Here is a 23295-nt window from a genome sequence, read left to right as displayed (position 1 = left end):
TCAAGATAAACTGTTAAAATTGAAGACTCTAAAACATTAACCTGACAGGGTTGATTAAACATGCACAGCCACAGCACGTTTCTGTATACCCAAAATAGGTTTACAAGGCAACACAGACAATATTTGCTTAATATATACTGGTTACCAGCCCAAAGGAAGATGAAACAGTCTAAACAAAGGCTTCTTATTTGTTTGTTTAAATGTATTTAAGTAAATAATTTATAGCACTTCAATTAGCACCAGCTGATCTCAGAAACATTGCAGTTCTGACACCAGCTCTTTTCCCAGTGCAGGACCTGTTGCCCATTCCTGAGCTTAGCTCCTTCTACCTCTCCACACAGTTTTTCTGTCTTTTCTCCCTACCCTGATGTCTCACTGCCTGTTGCACCAAGTCACTCAGGCTGCTGTTGCAGAGCTCATCCTCCGGCCTCAGGAGCAGCAGTTTCTGGTCTGCAGCAGGCACAGCACACAGCCAGCCAGGAGCTGCCCTCAGGTGGAGAATCACTGCTACCCCTGGCAGATCTTGCTCTGTTGTGAAACCCCAGTGAGATCTACAGTAGAAAGTGGTGTGGGAGCAAACAAGAACACAAAAAGAAGGCATTGGAAAGACAAGGCAATCAGAGGACAAGTGGTGGCCTGGCTGCAGGTCTTCCACTGCATCAGCAGAGCTCTCTGTGAAGATAACATCTGTCTCATTCTTTCCCCTCTTTCTGTATCTCACTTGCTCCCACTGTCTGCTTCAGCGTCAACCTCACCAGATTACTGAAGTACAGGGAGACCCTGAATTCTGCTGTCAGCACCAGGGAACATGGTCTGAGCCACCCAGCGAGGGGCTGGAAGCAGAGTGGGACAAGGAGAAAATGATAAAGAAAGGGACTTTCAGACCTAGGAGAAGAGAGGAGAAAGTGCAAGTCAGCCAGATCTAAGACTATTCCATCCTACAGACAAGAGTTCTTCTCCAGCCCACTGGGACATGCCTTCCTCGGTTATTCTAATTTCAGGGTGCCCCTGCATTCAACAGGATGCAACCTCCTTTACTACAGAAGTGACTTTCTGTACTTCTGACATTCATCTTCAGTCCAATGACTTTCTGACTATCCACAACAAGCCTGTCATTCCCATCACCTGGAAAAGAAGCACAGCACATGTTCAGATGAAAACTCCCTTCTCTGAAAACCTTCCCCATCCCTTCATACTCTGCTAGTTCCAGGAAAGATACAGTGAGATTAGACAGCAAGAAGCAAAGCAGCAGAGAAAAGCAACTGGGGCATTTAAAAAACAAGCTCAAAGGTTACAGCTAGTTACTATGCCCAGAAGGGGAACCAACAGTTGGAAGGGATGGAGGGATGATGCAAAACAAGACAATAGTTGACTATATCTGATTATAATCTCCGGGGCTCTGTGGGCTCAGGACAGACCACAGATGGAGACCAGTTTTGCCATTACCCACAGCAGTGACTTCAGCCACCACTGCCTCACTCCAACGTATACAGGTCCTCCACCCACTATGACCACAGGGTGCTCACAGAGAAGAAGAGGTCCATAGGGTCAATACCATAATCCACCCTGGGCACAGGCCAGCGCCCAGTGCAAGCCCCTGGCTTTGAAGTATCTCTTGGTGGTGCTATCCTGTGGCTGCAGGCACAAATATCTGCTCTGGTAGAATGGGGCAGTTGTCCCAAACGCATACACAGGATCCTCATTTGCAAATTTCTCCTGAAAAGGAAATAAAGACAGACATGCAGCTATTCAGACAGAGCTCCATGGTTCAGGTGCAATGTGCATGCTTTAAGCCCTTTGCTGAGTGGCACCAGCATGGCTTGGCATAACACAGCACCTCTAATGCTGCAGAAGTTGCCTTTCAGTTTAAGTGACAGTCCTGTGCTGAGGTGTTCATAGATCAGTTACTTCCAAAAGACCCCAGAGCACTACAGGACTAGAGTACAATACAGATCCTGGAACAGTTATATTACGCTACCAAAGTATATGAAAACCTGACCTTAGGAGGAAGATTCATCTTGGCCATCTTTAAGCATATTCATCTGAGCTAATTCTTTAGGTTCTTTTTACAATTAGTGGTGAGAGACACAGAACATGTCTAGGTTGATCTGACTCAAGTCTGAAGATACAGTCAGACACACAACATCCAGTGGTGGCTTATCTTCTGGCATTAGCTCTACAGGGAACACAAAGTGACTAGCCCAGATATAAGCGCATAGATTATATGCTTCTAAAACAGGTTAGTCTCTCTTCCCTTAGCATCTAATATTAATTGTATGTTATATGTTATAAAATACTGTTATCATATATACAGCAACAGATAAATATCTGCAGCACATCAGTACATTTTTTTTTTATGCTGGCACCAATTGTCAGCTGCTTTCACCAAGGCAGAAATGGCTTCCATGGGAATTAATTCCTAATGTCCATTATTTATTTATTTACATTTTAGTTTCAATTTCTTCTACAGTTTGTGGTATTAGCCTTTTTCAGAGGCAGCGTACTGCCATTGTTGCAGACCAGCAAGATCTGAAAAGTCCTATGCTCTGCATTCAGCTACACAGGTTACTAGCATGCTGATATGAAAATGCAGCAGGATGTGTCATGGGACACAGGAAACAAAGATACCAACAACTTCAAGAGCACCCATTATTGGAAGTCTTCAAGTAAGCGATTTATTTCTAATCATTGGCAGCCTGCAAAATAGACTCTGGATTTACCCATAGATATGGCTGGAATCCAACAAGACTAGCTTGTTTTTTCAACTACACAGAGACAATTCTTGTTTGTTAAAACTTTAGCAGTATCTCTGCACATGCAGGCAAGCAAATCATTCGGCTGGATTGAAGACATCCAGAAACAAGTCTGTGACTTGGGTCTGAGTTTATTCATGGTCAGAGAATATATAGAAAACTGCACTAGGTCCATCTAGAATGAGACTCTTGAGATCCCCCTGAAAATAAAATGGGACCTACAAGACACAACAAAGGGAATCCTGCCTTCAAATGCTAACAGAAGACAAGAGCTCAGCTCCAGAGAAACCCCACTGTTACTCCAGCCAGCTGTACTCAGAATGAACACAGTCAGGTCAGTGCTATGTGTTACGAGAGTTCATTTGTAATATGTGCTCTAAGTCCCCTTTAGTAAGATTATCACTTGATCCTTCAGTATCTTTTTGTCCCAGTCTTGGATATAAAATGCAGAAAAAAAGCCAAAGAAAATCATGGACATGTTCAACAAGGAAAGCCTGTTCTTAATATGAGCCTAAGAGAGCACAACTACACTACCCTCTGAGCTGAATGATTTGTCTTTCTTGCCCACCTAGAAATTGGAACAAAGCTCCAAACAAGAAAGCATCTCCAGTGAGATGAAGGAGACTTTTCAAGTCTAGTGCATTCTCTCATGTTCTTGCCCCTTCACAAGACAAGACACAATTCTGTGTGACTCTCCTTTGGATTACTATTTCACAATTCCAGCAGACAGCTTGCCAACCTGGATAGGTCAGCCAATGCTCACTGCAAACACACAAAAAAACCTCTAGTTTATCCTCTAGTTTGGAGTAGGAATAATGCAAAACAAAGGCATCTCACAGTTACCTTCAGATTCAGTGAGCACTAGAAGAAAAAAAACAAAAAAAATAGATTTCTCATTAGATCCTTGAAACCTTTTTTTTGCAATGGAGTTGCGGCATAAGAGCTCAGGACCAGTTACTGTAGCAATCAAACCCTAATAATCATGAGGATTTAGCTCACCATTCACAAACCACAGGAGGATTAATAATACCCAGTTAAGGCCCATTTTCCCCCAGATTTGCAGCCATTGTTCACATTCTGTCAGCTTGCAGAAGATACTCAACACCCACGTCTGGAAGGTCAGCTCAGACTGCTTTCTTTCATTCTGCTCTATGGAGTTTTGTGCAGATCTCAAACTATTTTCTAAGGACTCACTTTATTCCCTGGAGTGGTTCTTTAGGTTGAAAGGAAGGAGCTGAGCTAGCACAAGGTCAGGGGACTGGCGTCCTTCAAAGTCATCCAGCTAGGTTATCTCCAAGAGTAGATCTACAGAATGGATCTGAGGCTTTCTCTGGGTTTGATTACAAATTCCTGCTGCTGCTCAGGAACACTGGATTTGTAGTTCCTAGAGAATAAAATGCTCAAGGGCAAGATCAAAAGCAGAGAGCTGCCTTTTTACTTTTCATCACACTATCCTCCCCACATTTTCTCCTTTACATTCCTCACCTCATTATTTAAAGGGATGAAAATGCTGTTCAGAGTCACAGTTTGAGACTACACTGTAACAGAAAAAAAGCAAACAAAATGCTTATGAGCATAACCTTCAAGTACAGAGTCAGCCCAGTCCACCCCTACCCAGCCTGTACTGCAAAATTCGGGGTGTCCTTTCAGGGCATTTCCATGGGCATCATGCTTTAGCTCTCAGAAGATCTGAGAGCACAAGGCCCTTAGGATATAGACTGAGAAGAAACACACAAAAAGAATATGAGCCCAAGAGAAATGCTGAAGGAGGAAGGGAGGTGCATTTAGTCCCTAAGATACCCAACAGTGATATACCAACTACAAAAAGAAAGTATAGTGTTCTGGATTTGATGAAACAAGAAAGATGTGTTTCAGGCAAAGATTATATGAACAGCTTGGATACAACTAATAAGATTATGGTCTTCTGATAGATGACAGACAGTTGCCAGGTGAGTTTCCACCATTTCTAAACCAGGCAAGAGTGTACCATGGCATCTGGAATCCAGGGCAACAAATGTGGCAAGTTCAGGATTGTTCTAGAGCAGCCCTTGCTGGACTTCATGTGGAGATATATAGGATGATGTTTTCTGGAGGCTACTTAAGACTGGTTCTTATAAACCTAACAAGTCTGCATCAGGATAACTGTTGAATGGGGACTACAGGAAAATACCCCAGAGTAAGTCCTGATAAATTATTCTAGGATAATTGGGCATAGGAGAATGGATTCAATGATCTTGCAGGTCTCTTCCAACCAAAATTACGATTCTATGATTCTATAGAACTTGGGCACACACGTAATCAGACCAGTGGCTCGTTTAAAGAAAAGAAGGGGCTTACTGCTCTACTTACTGCTGAGGAAATGGTTCCACAGTTGACATTGAAGAGGTGGATGTTCTTACAACTACATGTGATACATATGGGATTTATGCAAATTTATATTGATATCCATAGTACAAGCACATGGGAAGCATTAAGAAGCAGTTAACAGTAGAGCCCAGACCTGTACCCCATGTTGGAATGGATTGAATACAATTTATTGACAAAATCAGAACCCGAGTTTGGACTTCAGCAAGTCAGAGCAACTAGAAGCAAGCGGATCTGACCACTTTGTAGACAGAATGAGGAAAGAATTCCCAGTCCCCAGATGCTCCTTTCAATGTCAAAATGATGAAACACTTGACTTCACAGATTCTTCCTGCTTGATAATGCTGGAAACCAGGTGGTCCAAGGGGGAAGGGGAACAGACAAACATAAATATGGGGAATTCTTAAATGTTAGTAATGGACACGAGAAATAAGGTGCTGCCTTTCATTCTGTCAGCAAGTGCCCTAGTCCCTGACACTTCAGGGTGTGTTACTGATTGGGAGTTCAGAGGATGAACAAGTGTGTTATGTAAGATCAGCCTCTTTCACCAGTGACTAGCACAGCCCAGATCTGTGTTCTGAACTTCTTAAAGAAGTAAGAAATCAGGTAAGGAAGGCAGGTGAGACCTGCCAATCAAACTGAAGGGCAGGAAGGAAATGTGCAGGGAGTGGAAGCAGGGACAGGTATCCTGGGGAGAGATAGGGACACTGCCCTGTTGTACAGAGGTGAGGTCAGGAAGGCCAGGGTGTGGATGGAGTTGAATTTGGCAAGGGAAGCAAAGAACATCAAGAAAGGTTTCTACGGGTATGTCAAAGACAAAAGGAAGGTTAGAGGAAGTGTGTCCCCCCGTGAGCAAGACTGCCAAACTAGTAACAATGGACGAGGAGAGGCTGAGATACTCAACTTCTTTGCCTCAGTCTTCGCTGTCAAGCTTTTTCCCACACCTCTCAAGTGGACGAACTGCAAGACAGGGACTGGGGGACAAAGTCCCTCCTACTGTAAGTGAGGATGAGGTTCATGACCACCTAAGGAACCTGAACATATATAAACCTATGGGACCTGATGTGAGACATTGCAGAGTCCTGAGGGAATTGGCTGATGCAGTTGCCAAGACCACTCTCCGTGATATTTGAAAACTCATGATAGTCAGGTGAAGCCCCTAGTGACTAGAAAAAGGGAAACATTGCACGCATTTTTCAAAAGGGTAGAAAGGAGAACCACAGAAACTACTGTCAGCCTCACCCCTGTGCCTGAGAAGATCATGGAACTTATCCTCCTAGAAGCTATGCTGAGACACACGGAAGACAGGAAGGTGATTCAAGACAGCCAGCATGGCTTCACCAAGGGCAAGTCCTGCCTGACCAGCCTTGGGACCTTCTGTGATGGAATGACTATATCAGTGGACAAGCGAAGAGCTATGGATATCAAATATCTAGATTTCTGTAAGGCCTTTGACATGGTCCCTCACAACATCCTTCTCTCTAAATTGGAGAGATATGGATTTGACAGGTGAACTGTGGATGAGGAACCGGCTGGATGGTCGCATCCAGAGAGTAGTGGTCAATGGCACAATATCCAGATGGACACCAGTAACAAGTGGTGTCTGTCAGCGGTCAGTACTAGGACCAGTACTGTTTAATATCTTCATCAATGACACAGACAGTGGGAGTCGCACCCTCAGCAAGTTTGCAGATGACACCAAGCTGGGTGGTGCAGCTGACATGCCTGAGGGACGGGATGCCATCCAGAGGGACCTGAGCAAGCTCAAGAAACGAGCCCATGCAAACCTCTTAAGATTTAACAAGGCCAAGTGCAAGGTCCTGCATCTGGGTAGGGCAATCCCCAGCATCAATACAGAGAAGGACTTGGGGGTACTGGTGGATGGAAGATGGGACATGAGCTGGCAATGTGCTCTTGCAGCCCAGAAGCAAATCTATCTTGGGCTGCATCAGAAGAACCATGGCCAGAAGGTTGAGGGAGGTGATTCTGCCCCTCTACTCTGCTCTGGGGAGACCCCAGCTGCAGTACTGCATCCAGCTCTGGAGCCCTCAGTACAGGAAAGACATGGACCTGTTGGAGAGGGTCTAAAGGAGGGCCACCACGGAGATGATCAGAGGGCTGGAACACCTCTCCTGTGAGGATAGGCTGAGAGAGTTGGGGTTGTTCAGCCTGGAGAACAGAGGGCTTCAGGGAGACCTTATTGTAGCCTTTCAGTACTTAAAAGGGGCCTATAAGTAAAACAAGGACATACTTTTTAGAAGGATGTGTTACGACAGGACAAGGGCTAATGGTTTTAAAGTAAAGGAGAGGAGATGCAGGTTAGACATGAGGTAGAATTTTTTTCACAATGAGAGTGGCAAAATACTGGCCCAGGTTGCCCAGAGAGGTGCCAAATGCCCCATCCCTGGAGATATTCCAGGCCAGGCTGGACGGGGCTCTGAGCAACCTGATCTAGTTGAAGATGCCCCTGCTCATTGCAGGGGGTTTGCACCAGATGAGCTTTGAAGGTCCCTTTTCACCCAAACTATTCAATGATTCTATAATGAAAATAACTCTTAACAATGCTTTAATCCTTAACAGGAATAACCATGGATTCACACACAGAGTGCATGAGTATGTACATACATGCTGCCATTATCAAAACAAGCATCTCATGGCTCCAAGTCACAGTCTTCTAGAACAGACATCAGATCACATAATTCTGTTCATTACAATGCTGATGACAAGGCTTTACACAGGACTACGTGTAGGTTTCTGATACTGCTTGCAATTGCTCTGCAGAATTGCTGCTCTTTCAAAAAGAAATACGGCAGCCTTCTAGCATGCATGTTTGTGAAGAGTCTCTTTCATATAGGAATTCAGAGTCAGCACTAAAGCATCTCTACACTCATCTGCAGGAAGCCTGGCACAAGGACTCTTTTATTGGCAGCCCATTTGGCCAAGGAACACACGTTGCTCTGCAACACTTCAAGAATCACCCCATGGAGCAAAGCTCTGATTATAACACCCTGGTACACAGAAGCCAGTGTTTGCCTTCACTGGAGAAGTAGCTCCAGCCTGAACTTCAACATCCCTACCAGGAAGGTGATGCACTGGAATAGTGTTCTGATGGCCATCGAGTAGCATGCAGTTCTTGCCCTCAGTCTCCACTCTGAGAATAATCAGTGGGGCTCCTCCACAGTGGCAGAAAACCCACAGGAACCTTCTCTGTAGTTTGGTCATGCTGGCAACAGCACCCCACAGGTCCTGGCAAGATAAATGAAAATTGGGACAGAGATGTTTAACAGCATTAATGCTTTAAAAAGAGAAGCATCTGCGTTTATGAAGGAGAAGGAAATTCAGAAGCAAACTGAGTTCTTTACTAAGTGGTGGCCTGGCACCAGTGTAACTGCAGCAGCCTGTAAGGGCTTAGACACTCACAACTCTGCCTCTCCCTGCCCAGCTCCCTGCAACGGCTCTTCCCACCTGCCCACTACCAGGGACCCCACATCAGCCCCCCAGGTCCACCAGCCCCTGCTCCAATGGTGCCATAACAGGACCAGTCTCCAGCTCCCACAGCCCTGCCTTGCCTGGCTGTGGGTATAGACCCCATCCCACAGGGTTCTCACCCAAACCTTGGACCTGCCTCATCATTTCTAAGGTGCCAAACGGACCCAGGGAGATTTGTGGACTCCAGCATTCACATTTGGGAACACAGAAGAAGTGGCATGGGAAACTGCACAGACTTAGGCAAGATGTGTTTGGCAACCTGTCCTACAGAGGTACACCCAGCACACAGTAAGAGGGACAGGCACTTGAAATACCCCATCTCTCAAAGGGAAAGAGCCCTGCTGTTACCTCTGAATTTCAATCAGAAGAGGCCTTTAGCTGCCTCCTGTGACATCGGGGTTGTTTCTCTGTCACCCAGTAACATCGCTGCAGAAACAGAGTCTCAACAGAGGTACCATCTGTGTCATCTTTCTGCCTGTGCCACCATCCATCATCACCAGTGTGCCTATAAGCTGGGAGGACTGGAAAGAACAGGAAAGAGGGTGAAATTGGAGGGAAAAATGGCTACTCAACAAGTTTCATCCAAAAGGTTCTCAGAGCACAACACTGCTACTAGCTCCTCAAAACCCCTGCTACACTCCCCGCAAAACGTCCAGTCTCTTCCTCCCTTAGTCCCTTTGTCTCCACTGTCCATGGGAAAAACTTCACAACTGGTCTTTCTGGTTCCCTTATCTCATTATAATCACCTCTCTATGCCCACCAGGCACCTGTCCCATCTCCAGCCTCCTCATCGAAGGACAATGCACCATCACTCAAACCAAGATGCTAGACTCCTCCCCTGCCTGTTTCATTCCCTATGCCTTTGCTACATCTGTGCCATCAGACTCTTTGTCCAACATCAACCTGAAGATGAAAAGCAGTTAAGGTAGGAAAAATTGCTGAACCTTACCATTGTGGGTGTTCCTGGCAGACAAAGCTCTGTCTAAAACTCACCAGCCCAAATTCTGTCTAACAGCTTCTGTGCTGCCACTGCTGTTCCTGGTGAGCCTGCTATATCAGAGAGAATCACAGCTATCAGGTTTGCTAGCTCATCTACGCAACATTTAACAGAGAGCTCAAAGGTGCTGCATGCCTCACCTAGGAAATACAGCCCTATGGTTACAAGACACACTCAGCAGAATACCCTCGGATCCTTCCCAGATACCTTGATTTGAGGGAAACCAGATTGTCACATGAAAATCAATTTGACCTAAACTTACAGCTGCAACTTTTCAAGTACTTCAGTTTGATCCTGGTGAAGTTAGGGGACAGTTTGCATTTTTGTCAGTAACTAGTATGTCCTGCATGGTACGTGTGAGGCAGACTGAACTCTTTTCAAATGCTAATCACTTCAGCAAAGATAGCAAGATAATAGAGGAGGAAAAGTGTAAGCAAGATCTAGCTCAGCAGCTGGATGAAAAGCTCTCTTAGCCAGAGGAAAGCGGTTACGGGAATGAGGCAGTTCAGAGGAAAGACTGCAAAACAATTTGCAGAGAGAAAAAACACTAGCAATAATGCTCCACTGCTCTGAGTGACCTTTTTCTAGGGATTATCTGCAGATTTAAATTTTGAAGGATCTACTGCTTGCTGAGATTAAGAGAGTAAACCCAAATGCTGTTTTATCGATGCATGCAGGTTAGTTCAAATGCTGCTGCTTCCTCCACGTGACAGTAGGTGTTACAGTAGCCTAGAAGCTCCAGGATTACAGCTGAACTTTTTAGTGTTCCTAGCTTTGCATGCTGAATATACCCTTACACCTATACCCATGATTTCCTTGGTTTTGTTTTGGTTTGTTGTTTGGGTTTTTTGGGGTATTATTGTTTGGGGTTTTTTTGTAGTGGGGGTTTTGAGTTTTTTTGGTTGGTTGGTTGGTTTGGTTTTAAGTCTTCCTACATGTTTCCACAGCACTGTAACTGTAAACTGCCACTTCTGCAGTCTTCCAGTCACAAACATTTGGAAACCTAGATGTTGGAGTTAGTAACCAGGAAGCTCCTCTTTCACACTTTACCCACAGCTAATTAACCAAGGAACATAATTTTCAGAAATAAGCTCTGTTTCTATGCTTTGATCAGCCCATATCAGCATGTTCTGCTTTTTCCTGCCCTTACATATAGGGAGGGTGATTTCTGGGAAGTATCCCAAGCACCATGGAAAGAGTTCAAGAAAGCTCTGAGCCCCACTGCAAGGCTGACAGACACCTGGAAGTTGTTGTATGGGCACACTCATTGAAGGGTGAAACTTGATCACATCAATACCCTCATTTTGAAATAATTGTTTCCCCTTACTGGACATTTGAAAACACATGCTGCCCTGCTGTCATCTGTTTGTTCTTTTGCTTGTGGACAAACCTATATGGAAAAATGCTTGACTCACAAATTTATGACACAACATGCTGTCCCAGGTGAAGAAGCAAGAGTTGCCTGCCTGCAATTCACAGGCAACACCTGCTCCTGAAGAGCTCTGTAGTATGACAGGTCAGCTCTGTCAGCCTTACTCCTCTGAGCATTAAATGACCACTTTCCTGCATAGGCTGCCAAAACCATGGGAAAAGTGATTGGCCTGCTGTTACGTCTCTATGTGAGCTGTAGACTTCACTAAAAGTGCACTGAGCCATTGCACACATAAAATGGACTCAATACAGCTCCCTGGCCTCTGGCACTGATAAGCACTTGTGAGTTAAGTAGGTGCAGTTCATAATGTGCATGGTACTGCTGCTCTTAGTACATTCAGAGATTAGTTCAGTCAGTGGTTATCACCCTCATAGAGGGGGCCTAACTATGGTAGCCTCCCAAAGGAAAGGTAAGTCTCCTGCGTTTGCCGTGAAGCAGGCAGCAACCTCGACAGAGCTGCCAAAGAAACATGCAGCCATCCAGACCGTGGGCTGCAGGGAACGCCAGAGTCTCTCACTGGTATGGAACGGTAAGACTGAGAACAGCTGTGTGAGGTGTGTGACCTGCTCAGCCTGGTGGTAGAGCTAAAAGAGGAGGCAGAAAGTCTGAGAAGCATCAGGGAGGTGGAGAAGGAAATAGACTGGTGGAATCAAGCTCTGGCCTCCCTGAGACATGAAAGGCCACTACCAAGCAACCAAGACCAAGAATGTCCATTATCCTCCTCCCGCCTGACTGAAGACAGTAGGTCAAAGGAAAGGGATGAATGGAAACAAGTCCACACCTGAAGTAGCAGGTGAAACATCTCCTTGACCACCCCACCCTCCCAGGTGTTTCCATTCAACAGGTACAAGGCCCTGGAAGTGGAAGGCCAGTTTATGGCCAATTAAAATTAAGGATCATCTATACCACAGGTGCCCACATGATACGAAAGACCTACCCCCCGTATTAAGACCACCTCCACAAGAAGAAAAAGAAGGGTTATAGTTGTAGGTGACTCCTTTCTGGGGGTATGGAGGGCCAAATATGCAAGGACTCTTCTCTTAGGGAGGTCTGCTGCCTTCCTGGTGCCCAGGTTAAGGACATCACCAGGAAACTTCCCAGCCTGGTACAGCCCTTGGACTACTACCCATCACTGGTTTTTCATGAGGGTGGCTATAAGGTTGTGACCCATAATCCAAGAGCAATTAAAAGAGACTTCAGGGCCTCAGGACAGTTGGTGAGGGAATCAGGAGCACAGGTTATTTTCTCCTCTCTTCTTCCAGTCATGAGCAGTGACATTAGAAGAAACAGACAGGTGCACTCTATTAACACATGGCTCTGTGGCTGGTGTCACCGCCACAATTTTGGGTTTTTTTGATAATGGGATGGCCTACACAACACTGGGTTTGCTGGTGTCAGATGGAGTTCACCTTACACATAAGGGGAATAGGGTCTTTGCACACAAGGTAGCAGGGTTCACTGACAAGACTTTAAACGAGATATGATGGGGAAGGGGGATATAATCAGGCTGACCTGTGACATGCTGTGGGAGGAGACAGTCTGGTGAGGTAAAGCAGGCTCTAAAATGATGAGCTTTTGGGGCTGGGTCCAAAGTGGTGATGCTCATGCAATGATGTCCAACTGGCAAACCTGTCAGACCGACCAGAGCAGTGACAAATATTCCTTAGGTATCTCCCAAGATGAGAAGCAGAAGGTGCTACCATGTTTGACCAACCTGATAGCCTTCTATGATGGTATGACTGGGTGGGTAGATGAGGGAAGAGCAGTGGACCTTGTCTACCTTGACTTCAGCAAGGCTTTTGACACCGTCTCTCACAACCTTCTCATAGCCAAGCTGAGGAAGTGAGGGCTGAACAAATGCACAGTGAGATGGATCATGAACAGGCCGGATGGCAGAGCTCAGAGGGTTGTGATCAATGGTCCAAAGTCTGGTTGAAGCCCTGTAGTTACTGGGGTTCCCAAGGTCAGTGTTAAGTCCAGTCCTGCTCAACCTGTTCATCAATGACCTGTACGAAGAGACCAAGTGCACCCTCAGCAAGTTTGCTGATGACAACAAACTGGGAGGAAGGGCTGACACACCAGAAGGCTGTGCTGCCATTCAGCACAACCTTGACAGGCTGGAGGACTGGGCAAAGAACCTGATGAAATTCAAGAAGGGCAAGTGTAGGATCCTGTACCTGGGGAAGAACAACCCCAGGCACGAGTTAGGGGCAGACCTGCTGAAAAGCAGTGTTGCAGAAAAGGACTTGGAAGTTCTGGTCGTCAACAGGTTGACCGTGAGCCAGCAACGTGCCCCTCTGTCCAAGAAGGCCAACAGTATCCTGGGGTACATTAGGAAGAGTGTGACCAGCAGGTCGAGGGAGGTTTTCCTCTCCCTCTACTCTGCCCTGGTGAGGCCACATCTGGAGTACTGTGTCCAGTTCTGGGCTCCCCAGTTTAAGAACGACAAGGAATTACTGGAAGGACTCCAGTGTTGGGCTACGAAGATGACTAGGGGTCTAGATCATGTTTCTTATGAGGAGAGAGAGCTGGGTCTGTTCAGCCTGGAGAAGAGAAGGCTGAGAGAGGATCTTACCAATGTTTATCAATATCTCAAGTGTGGGTGTCAAGAGGACGGGACCAGACTCCCTTCAGTGGTGCCCAATGATAGGATGATGGGCAACAGGCAAAGACTAAAGCATAGGAGGTTCCATCCAAATATGAGGAAAAACTCTTTACCTTGAGGGTGCCAGAGTACTGGAACAGGCTGCCCAGAGAAGTTGTGGAGTCTCCAGAGAAGGAGACATTCAAAACCCAGTTGGACACATTCCTGTGCAACCTAATCTAGGTGAACCTGCTTTAGCATGTGGGTTGGACTAGATCATCTCCAGAGGTCCCTTCAAACCTCAACCATACTGTGAGTCTGTGATTTCTAAAGACAGAAGTAATTCTAGTGAGGGCCCAGTATTCAGCTTAGCATATTCCACATCCTCCCTTCTCCTATCCCTCCCTATAGCATGCCCAGAAGTTTCTCCTTCCTCTCTTCTTTTGATCTAGAAATCCAAGGTTTCCCTTGCTAAGAGAATATTTAGCTTCTCTACATAGAAAAGCTTAGCTTCATAGATATTAGTATCAGCTTCGGGCACTGCCAAGAGTACTTGCAATTATGCATGTGATCCAGATAAAGTGGGGGCACAAAGATGCAATTCTATTGAACATAGGCAGGTATTTCCCTGACTCCAGATGATGCCAGATCAGGCATGAAGCCTGCTGGGAGTTTCCTCCATCAAAAAGAAAAGCAAAATACCTTGAACCCGCAGGACACATTTCACAGTATCACACAGTATCACAGTATGTTTGGGATTGGAAGGGACCTCAAAAGATCATCTAGTCCAATCATGTGTTCCACTCTGTGCCCCATGGACACAAAGTTTATAATCTAATTATCCACTACACAGGATTTACTGTTAGAATTTCTCTGACACTGTTAAGTGAAATCAGTCTGGTACCCAAGTGGAGCTTGGAAACTCCACTTCTAAACTAGCATCCCAAAAACGTAAGAATCCCTTTTCCATGCTCAAGACAAGTGAATTTCAGCCTCTCACTGCTGGCCCCTAGAGGTCTCTGCATTCTACTGTGGGTCACTACAACACAAACCTGCTGTTAGTGCACACATTCTTCGCAATATAAAATCTTGCATTCTTACTGGAAAACCTACAGGAAGACAAAACCTTTATTTAAAAAAAAAAAAAAAAAAGGCTTGCAAACAGCTATACGACCCTCTCTTCATTCATCAACTACTCCCACCTGATCCTCTCAGCCAAACACAAAATGGTGGTGGTCCTTCTTCACTGGCACACTGTTCCATACTAGTCCCCCAGTCTGTATCCTGACAGCCTTGCCTCTGCTGTAAAACACCTGGAAAGTCTGTCCATCTTAAATGATTTCCTTCATTTAAACTTGCTTACATGGATGTGGCATTCAGATTCCTAGGACATTAGAACTACTACAAAGCCACATTACACACTGTAGTTTATTTTAACAATGTGACCTGCTGCGGCAGATCTGCTTGAGAATTTCCAGTTTGAGGTGGGGTAGGACAGTGAGGAACACAGCTAAAATGAAGTCAGAAAGGCCAGAGAGAGCAAAACAAAGATTATGCCTATTTACAGTACACTTGGCTTTTATTGACATGATTTTACCTTCATAAAGAGAACATAAATTTCCAGAAAGGGAAGCAGAATCACAACATAGAAGCTATATGAAAGTTGTTAAGACCAAGGCAGCAGAAAAGTATTTATAGTGAACCTAGAGAGGTAGAGTTGGTAAAGCTGAGGGATGGTGGCAAATTCAGGCTGAATACCAGGAAATCCTATTTAATAATAAGACTCCTTGGCAATTCTGGTAAGTACAATAAAAGAACAAGACATTAAGGAACTGCTACTTCATTCTTTGAGAAGTAGACCCTAGGCTGAAGTTTTTTTAAAGATATTTGAGTCAATTTAATCTCTCACACATTTACAGAAGTGATAATGAAGTGTGTTCTACTAAAATGAAATTCATGTGTTTCACGACAGAGGTCCCCAAGTCCACATACTTACAGCAATTAAATAGGACATTTTGCTTACAGTATAAGCTATATACCCTGCTCTTTGCACATGTTTTTCCCTGGTTTATCCTTCATCCTCATTCTCTAATCTATTTTACCCTTGTACTTCCTACTATTTTCTCTGCCTCCACTTCAGATCTCCTTAGCAGAATGCAAGCAGAACAATGCAAGATCAATTTCCAACCCCTCAGAGTCCACACATGCTCCTAGTTTGTCACACTTTTACCAAAGATCCATGCAAAAACATGTACAGACTAGAGCTATGCTGCCAAAAAGCAATACCAAGGTTTCAAGCAGGTCATGGTCACTGTTGCCTTCACCACATGGCACATTTCTTGCCTCTCCCTACAGCTGCACTGAGATGGACAACACAGATGATGTTATGTCTAATTAGGTGAAAGGATATTCCTAACAGGTAAGCCTGCCTTTCAGCAGAGCAAAATCTGTTCCTTAGATAAGATACAGCAGGACAGAACCGACTTGTGAATCCAGGTCACTCTAAGCAAAACTGTAGTACACCCTGTTAAAGCTAGTTCTCACTATAACAAGCTGTCTTCAGTTAGCAGTCCTGGGTGACGTTTTCCAGGGTATGTATCTTCCTTGCACCAAGTTTTTTGAGAGCTTCTGCCACAAGGTGCATGCTTTCCCAAGGATGAAGATTGGGAATTTTAACATCAAAATTTTCTGGTGATCCTTCCTTATAACTCACATTGGAATTGGAGCTTGGAAACAAGTACAGGCTCAGTCAGAACCTGTTTGAGCCGAACAGCTTGCTGAAGCCTCTCTGCTAGTGCTTACTAACTCAGTATGTGTACCATCCACTTAGAGCAACTTAACAAATTCCTTTTTAGTGCTCCAAAAGTGAGGAAGGATGTAGCTTCAACAGCAAGAAGCAAATGCTTGTGCTGAGCAAGGTGCTGGCCTTGTCTGTTCTAAATGCTCACTACATTACCATGCAGAGTACAAGACAGACAAATGCCAGACTGTCACTGCACAAGTGTCAAAAGCGCCACCCTGAAGCACACAAAGAGAATTATTACAGGACAGTCTGCAAACACAAGTTGAGAATGGCCAGACTAGGCCATAGAACTGGGTAAGAACCAGAACTAGTGGACTGAAATTAAAGGGCAAATAAGGAAAGAAATTATTGGGAAGTTCAGATATGTCCAGAAGCCAACAATGGGAAAACCATTCAAAGGGGAGGAACGAGGCAGAGTATGGCAGAGCTCTCTGCCTGAAAACCAGTGAGAATAGGAACATGATCACTCTAAGAGGAATTGCCTGAATGATCAGCTACTACTTTTTGAGCATCTGAAAGATGCGCAAGAGTCCCATACACAGCAGCTTGGAAAGATTTCTGCAGCGATGTGCATCAAGGGTGATATGTACGCAACACATTCTTGTGTTCCACTTCCAAGTAATAGAAGTAGAATAACCCCTTCTGTCAGCACTCGATCACTTCTTTCTTTAGAACCCTAATGCTAAAATAACAGGCTGAGGAGAAGGATACGAGGTCATGGTCATGGGATTTTCACTTGCTGAAAACCAGAAAAAAATAATGAGTCTTGGAAGTCAACAATGACCTTTTATCTGTGGGTCCCACTTACAGTGATAAGCTAAGAGCCTGATCTTGCCAGTGGGTTGAGCTGGGAGTTCATCTGAATACTACCTTCCCTACAACTAATTCGTAAAAATTTGCAGCAGCTCTTTAAACTGCTTTGGGAGCCACGTTGTGGAAGATTCACTTTATTTATAGCATAGGTCATTCCAACTGAATGTGCAATCCATTTTGTTAGCCTCTGATCCAAATTTTCTGTGCTGTCAAAAGAAGATATAATCAAGGAACCTGCTAAGTGATCTGTTTTTGCTTGAGCCTTTGGGCTTAGAATATCTATTTGTACTGATGAGACAGTCTTGCTTCATTTCAAGATGATTATGCTCATTGGAAAAACAAAAACAAACAAACAAACCAGCCCCACACCTTAAAAGCACTGATATTCCCAAGTCTTGATCATCATGAAAGCTTAGCACCATTTTTTTAGATAAATGTGGGGTGATGTTTCATGGCTCTGAATGGGGTACTTTGTCTGGAAAGACTGACGTATATCTTGTCTTTGTGAAGTGAAATAACAGCCACTAAAAAGTCACCTTCATTGATATATAATGGACTAAAGAAGAAAAGAGTGGTTCAAACAATTATTTTTTCATGTATTGAAAGACCTGAAGTCCTACCGTGGTAAAATCTTCCTGGCTAGACAATAAAGGTTTGGTTTGAGAAACTGCATTCACATTTTACTGGTAAGTGGCAGGCAGATATTGCTGTCAAATGTCCAACTGTAAAATAGGTTCTAACCGTCATTTGGGGTAGCAGTACTGACTTCTGGAAATTGTGTGGACAGAAAATATTAAAAAAAAAAAGAGCTACCAGGGTTAAGATGAAATTAATACCATTATCTGAACACTGCTCTTTCCCTTAACTCCGTGACTTTTGAAAGATGGCCTGTATCAGCTAGGGAAACCTCTGAAGTATTTGCTAGCAGTATTGAGATTTTCTGTTCCTGAGAATAAGGGAGGATAATGTGCATTGTCTTTGCACAAGGAGGTTCACCATAGGGATCACTATCTATGGAATACTTGGGGTATTATAGGTACCTTTAGGATGCACTTTGAACACCATCTTAAACTCTGGCTGTAATATTGCTGACATTAGTAGAATCAGCCTTTTAAACAGGGGGATAGGTCATAGATAACCTTAAGCTGATGATCAAAATATGCCTGCAGAGATCATTTGTGGGAAACACAGGGTCTCTTGCTCACCTGGTCTGTCAATTGCTTGCTTTCCCTGCAGAGATGCATAGTCAGTGAATGTACTTGATTTATGATGTTCAGTTCTGAAGACCTGTTACCTTCCTAACATAAAATGGTTTCATTCCCCCTGGTTGCTTAAAGCTGTTAGACAATCCAGGCTCTCACAAAAAATGTTGCTTTTCCAAATACAGTGAAAGATTCACACAATAGCCACAACAGCTTTCAGTCCCCAAACACCTATGTGAAGCCTGAAATTTGGTTTTCATCATATTCCATGTATCAGAAGATTACATGACTGGTAGATTAGTAGGCTTTAGTGTTCTTTGCAGGTAAACATTTTTCTGTTCTTTCTGTTAGAGAAAGAACAAGGAAGAATTCCAGATTCTTACCAGAAGACGATTATTGTTAATATTCTGACATTACCGACATCTAAAATGGTCTGAAGTACGACAAAGCAAACTGTCACAAATACGCAAACTGCTAGATATCCCAAAGGACTGTTGTTTTCATTTGGCAAAACCGGATCAGCTTGCAAGTCCTATTATCTGAAATTTTCTGGATGGCTAAGAGAAAAGAATCCTTATGATTCTGAAATCCAAGACCCCAAGGTCTCAAAGGGACTGCCTCTACAGTCTATTCTCCCTAGGGTGCAAGTGACAAGAAAAATCTTACAGAGATTGCTCATTCAAGGACCTGGTTCATCCAAGGACCGCGTACCATTTCTGATACAACCTCCTTGTTCTTAATGCAGAATACCTTCTATCACTGCTCTTGCCATTATCTCAAGTAGCGATAGGTGGCTCAGATCCTTTGGTGGAAACGGGAAAAGGAATCTCCCATGAGCAACCAACCCACAGAGCAGATCTCCATAGAGACTATTAGCAAGTGTGCAGTAACAAATTGAAGATTTGTTACACCAATGAGAGGCTGACTCTCAAACCTATTAATGGTGACATTCTAAGAGGACTTGAGAAAAATTCAGCCCTTCATCACTCACACCAAGAAAGTATCCTCATTGTAGCATACGCAGTCAGAACTCCTCTTATTCCCTCTTTCTTTGGCTCCAAGTCTTACATTACTTCTCTCTATGCAGTTCTAGATTCAACAGAAAGACTTTCACAAGACTTCCCCACCTGACTTGCCTATGCCTCCATGGTATAGGCACTGTAAGAATAAGAAATAGAGATAAAGGTTCTCAGCACCTTGAAAGGAAGTAACACCATTTTTGTTTTCTTCCTCCACCATCAGGCAATTCTGGAAGGAAAGGCCACGGCTACCACGCTTGGTGTTGAGTTTAGAGTTGCTGGGCCACACAAGGGACTGTGTGAAAATCTTATGCTCTAGCCCTATTAAGACACATACCAAGATGCCCAACACAGCATGTTCTGTTCATATCAGAACTTCAGGTGACAAGCACTGGCTTTTGCTCCTTTCACATCACTCCCTTGAACATCTCAGATACTAAGCACGACTCTTGCAGAGTCTCTGCTGTATCTAGACTCTACAGCTTCATCCAAGTCATACACATGGATTGCATCCATCTTCTAGCATGGAAGATGGAAGGGCTTAAATCAGTACTTAAAACTACTGTGGTATTTCAAAAAGCTTTGAAAGGGCTTTGTACAGATTTTTGTAGTTACAAATTTCCTCTTTTGAGTACAGAACAATCATGTGAAGAAAAACAATTGGTTTTGAATTGCAGATACAAAGCAGTTCTAAGAAATACTGCTACAATAGGCATGAAAATCTAAATAATAAAAACAAGGTATGGAAAAAACACATTTTAAAACTCCTTATGAGCAACTTGAAAAAAGATTTTATGTGGCCTATACAGACCATATAATCTAACATTTTTATAAGAGGGCACCATGTTTATTAACTACTGCTACTTGTAAGGAAAATCTGAAGTATGGTTTTAGCTTTTATTCATTTAAACATACACACAAATGCACAAACTTAATTTGAGTTTCAGGAAATCAGTAGTATTACTCACTTTCAAATCTATACGCTTCAGTTTCCAAACGACTCTAGGCCCGAATTTCAATTGTTTCTTTGGGTTTTTTTAATCTATAGTAGTTTTGCAAATGGAAACAAGTAAAATCGATTTTAAAATAGTGCTGCCTGTAATTTCATGGGTTTTTTAATCTTAACACGCAATGCAACAAATGTTCAGATGCATTTTACAAATTTCCATGTAACTTAGATTAACTAATTATGTCAGACAGCAGTACGCATTTTCAAAAATATTATTAGTTTGAGGATTACCAAAGTATTAATAATTCCCCTAGATGAATAAAAATAGGAAACTTTGAAAATTGTCACTTCACCTCTTCAGTGTAACTCCTCCCCCACCTTCCTCCCTCACCCCACACCCCTTCCCCTGAAAAAAAACGAGCATGCATATCATGTCCAAATTTGCATATCATTGTCAAAATTTGGACAGTGTCCAGGCAAGGAGATTCCATAGCCTCTTCAGACACCTGCTGCAGTGCTGTATCTCTCACATGGTGAACAATTTCTTCCCATGTCCAATTCAAATTTCCCTAATTGTGGCTTTAGGCTATAAACACCAGTAACCTAAAACACTGTCTTTACATAATCTAGACTAAAAACTCCAGATAAAACTTCTGAACACTGGAAGAACAGAGTTAATTACATCAACTCTACTCCTGTTGATAGTTTCACTCTAATTATTTTTTTAGTATTTCAAGGAAATATTTTTATTTTGCTCTGCAAGTATTTCTAGTGTCTCTTTGTGTTTTCCTTCAGCATTTCAAGTCTGTATTTATGTACTGTATTTAAAGATATTGTTTACAACAGAAGTTTGTTTCACTCATCAGCACTGTTGCTGTTTCTTTCTTAATTTTATTTTGATTGATATGCTACATTGGGTCACTGGATACAGTTTAAATGTTTCTTGGGATTACAAAGAAGCAGTGGCTTCAGAAGCTTTGTTGGGGGGGAGGGGAAAAAAAAAAGAAGTCGGCAGTATTAACTACATGCCAGCAGAGGGAAACACAGTCTCAAGAAAACTAACTGGCCGTCTTGGAGATAGTTTTTTTACCCTTCACATCCATGGAAACTGATTTACCCAGGGATAAATTAGATCAACTGAGATGTGGCAGAATATGTTGTCTTGTATCTTGTATTCACTATGTAAGCTGACATAAATAAACAAAAGTGATCTCAGCCTTGAGTTGTATCTGTTAATATATGACTCAGGCATCTTGAGCCTGTTTTTTTCAAGGTTATAAATGTATCCCAATCTCCATGAAGTTAATGGGTCCAAAGTACACTTGACAAAATATGATCCAAATCCAGCACAGCTAGAAGTGACTTCTGGATGTTGGAATTCACATCTTTCACCTTGGAAGATGTCAGTCAAACACTGCGGCAGTAGGTGCTTGTGACAAAATCACTTCTAGACAAAAGAAACAATGAACAGGTATGATCAGCAAGCTCTAAGAGCACTTCTAACACACCAGTTCAGTGCATCTCTGTCCCAAACACCAATGACTCACATCCTTTCTCTGCAACAGAGAAGTACAGCCTTAGGCTAGGTTTTAGTAGACGTTCAACAACAGGGGGCAATGCTGCCTTAAGGAGGTGTGTTCAGACAGCATATGCCCAAAACACTAGGAGGGCTTCCAAAACCTAATGGGGGAGGTATGAATTGCAGAAAAAGCTTCCAGGAGTGGGATTGCTTAGGAGCATGAATTTCACCTCTTCGAAAGCCCTTCACCACTCTGGACTCACAACATCTTCCAAATCCCTTCAAACCAGCTTGTTTCTCATACTCTGCTCTAGCTCCTAAGGGCCACATTTGTTAAAGGACATGTAATTCAAAGATGCTGAACTCCTCCAGGCAACCAAAGCAAGCACACACTTATGACCAGCTTGCCAGCTCTATACAAACAAAACAATGCACCACAGTGTGCTCTGTTCCAAGGGACACTGAATGCAGTGACATTAAACATCAGCCAATTGGGCTAAGGGAAAGAGGTGGGAGTTTAATTAAACGTTGATGGCTATGACGAGTAATTTTGCAAGATTTGGCTGCCTTAAGAACACATTCTTTTCTTTCCCTCCCCCACATTCAAAGCCAGCTATAGCCTAATCATAGAAGTTTTGAGTACCATCTTCTTACTCTGAAGTCAGGAGGCACTGACGAAATTAAGCATCTTGAATCATTTCCCACAGAGCATCACAAATGCATTCTCCTGACTTTTACTGTACTCCTGCCCCCCACCACACAGCAGAGCTCGGTGTCACTGTGTGCACAGATCTGATGTGATCTTGTGAGTTTTGGCCTTAAAAGTGGGTCTGCAAAGTGTCCTAAATGTTAAATTCCTGTGACTGCATCCTTACTTTTGTCAGTGGCACCTTCAGCTGCATGCAGCTCACTGGGAGCTCCCTACATGGCAAAGAAATCTCTGGCAACTCAGCCTGGGAAGGTGGGCCAACACTACCCTTCCTGTCAGTATGCAGGCTAGGAAATACATTATCTGCTCAAGAACAGACATCCACGGTTTCTACCTGCAAATGCGATACGACTCTGGCAGTGATATCATCTATGAGAATGAAACACAGAATGCACGCAAACTATAGAAGTCACCTAACAATCCTACTAGTTTTCTATCTCTCTCAGTCCAATGGATCCTAAAGCAGAATGGGTAGCTGTCACTGCATCACAGATGTGTTACAAGAACTAATTATTGACATGCTGTTTCCCTGTGTCCTTCACTTTGTCATCTACTTTGACTGTATGCCTTCACAAGTACCTCATCTTTCTGTACACTCTAGAATAACATGCATTCAATGCCACTTTCATCTCAATAAGCAACTGAATTTCCAAGGAAACACA

At 43.6% G+C, this 23295-nt stretch overlaps 1 long non-coding RNA gene across 1 annotated transcript; it reads right to left on the bottom strand.

Moving 5' to 3' along the window:
* Nucleotides 1-7666: 7666 nt before the first annotated feature.
* LOC139829160 (uncharacterized) lies at nt 7667-11837 on the bottom strand. Its single transcript, XR_011741516.1, has 2 exons — nt 8955-11837; nt 7667-8363 (listed from the first exon to the last, which is right to left on the bottom strand). It is a non-coding gene; the product is annotated as an uncharacterized lncRNA (long non-coding RNA).
* Between the last annotated feature and the right edge of the window lie 11458 nt (nt 11838-23295).

The sequence above is a fragment of the Patagioenas fasciata genome, chromosome 1 (assembly GCF_037038585.1).
Source record: "Patagioenas fasciata isolate bPatFas1 chromosome 1, bPatFas1.hap1, whole genome shotgun sequence".
NCBI classification, from domain to species: Eukaryota; Metazoa; Chordata; class Aves; order Columbiformes; family Columbidae; genus Patagioenas; species Patagioenas fasciata.
The sequence above is the reverse complement of the archived record's forward strand: the minus strand, read 5'-3'. Positions and strand labels throughout refer to the sequence as shown.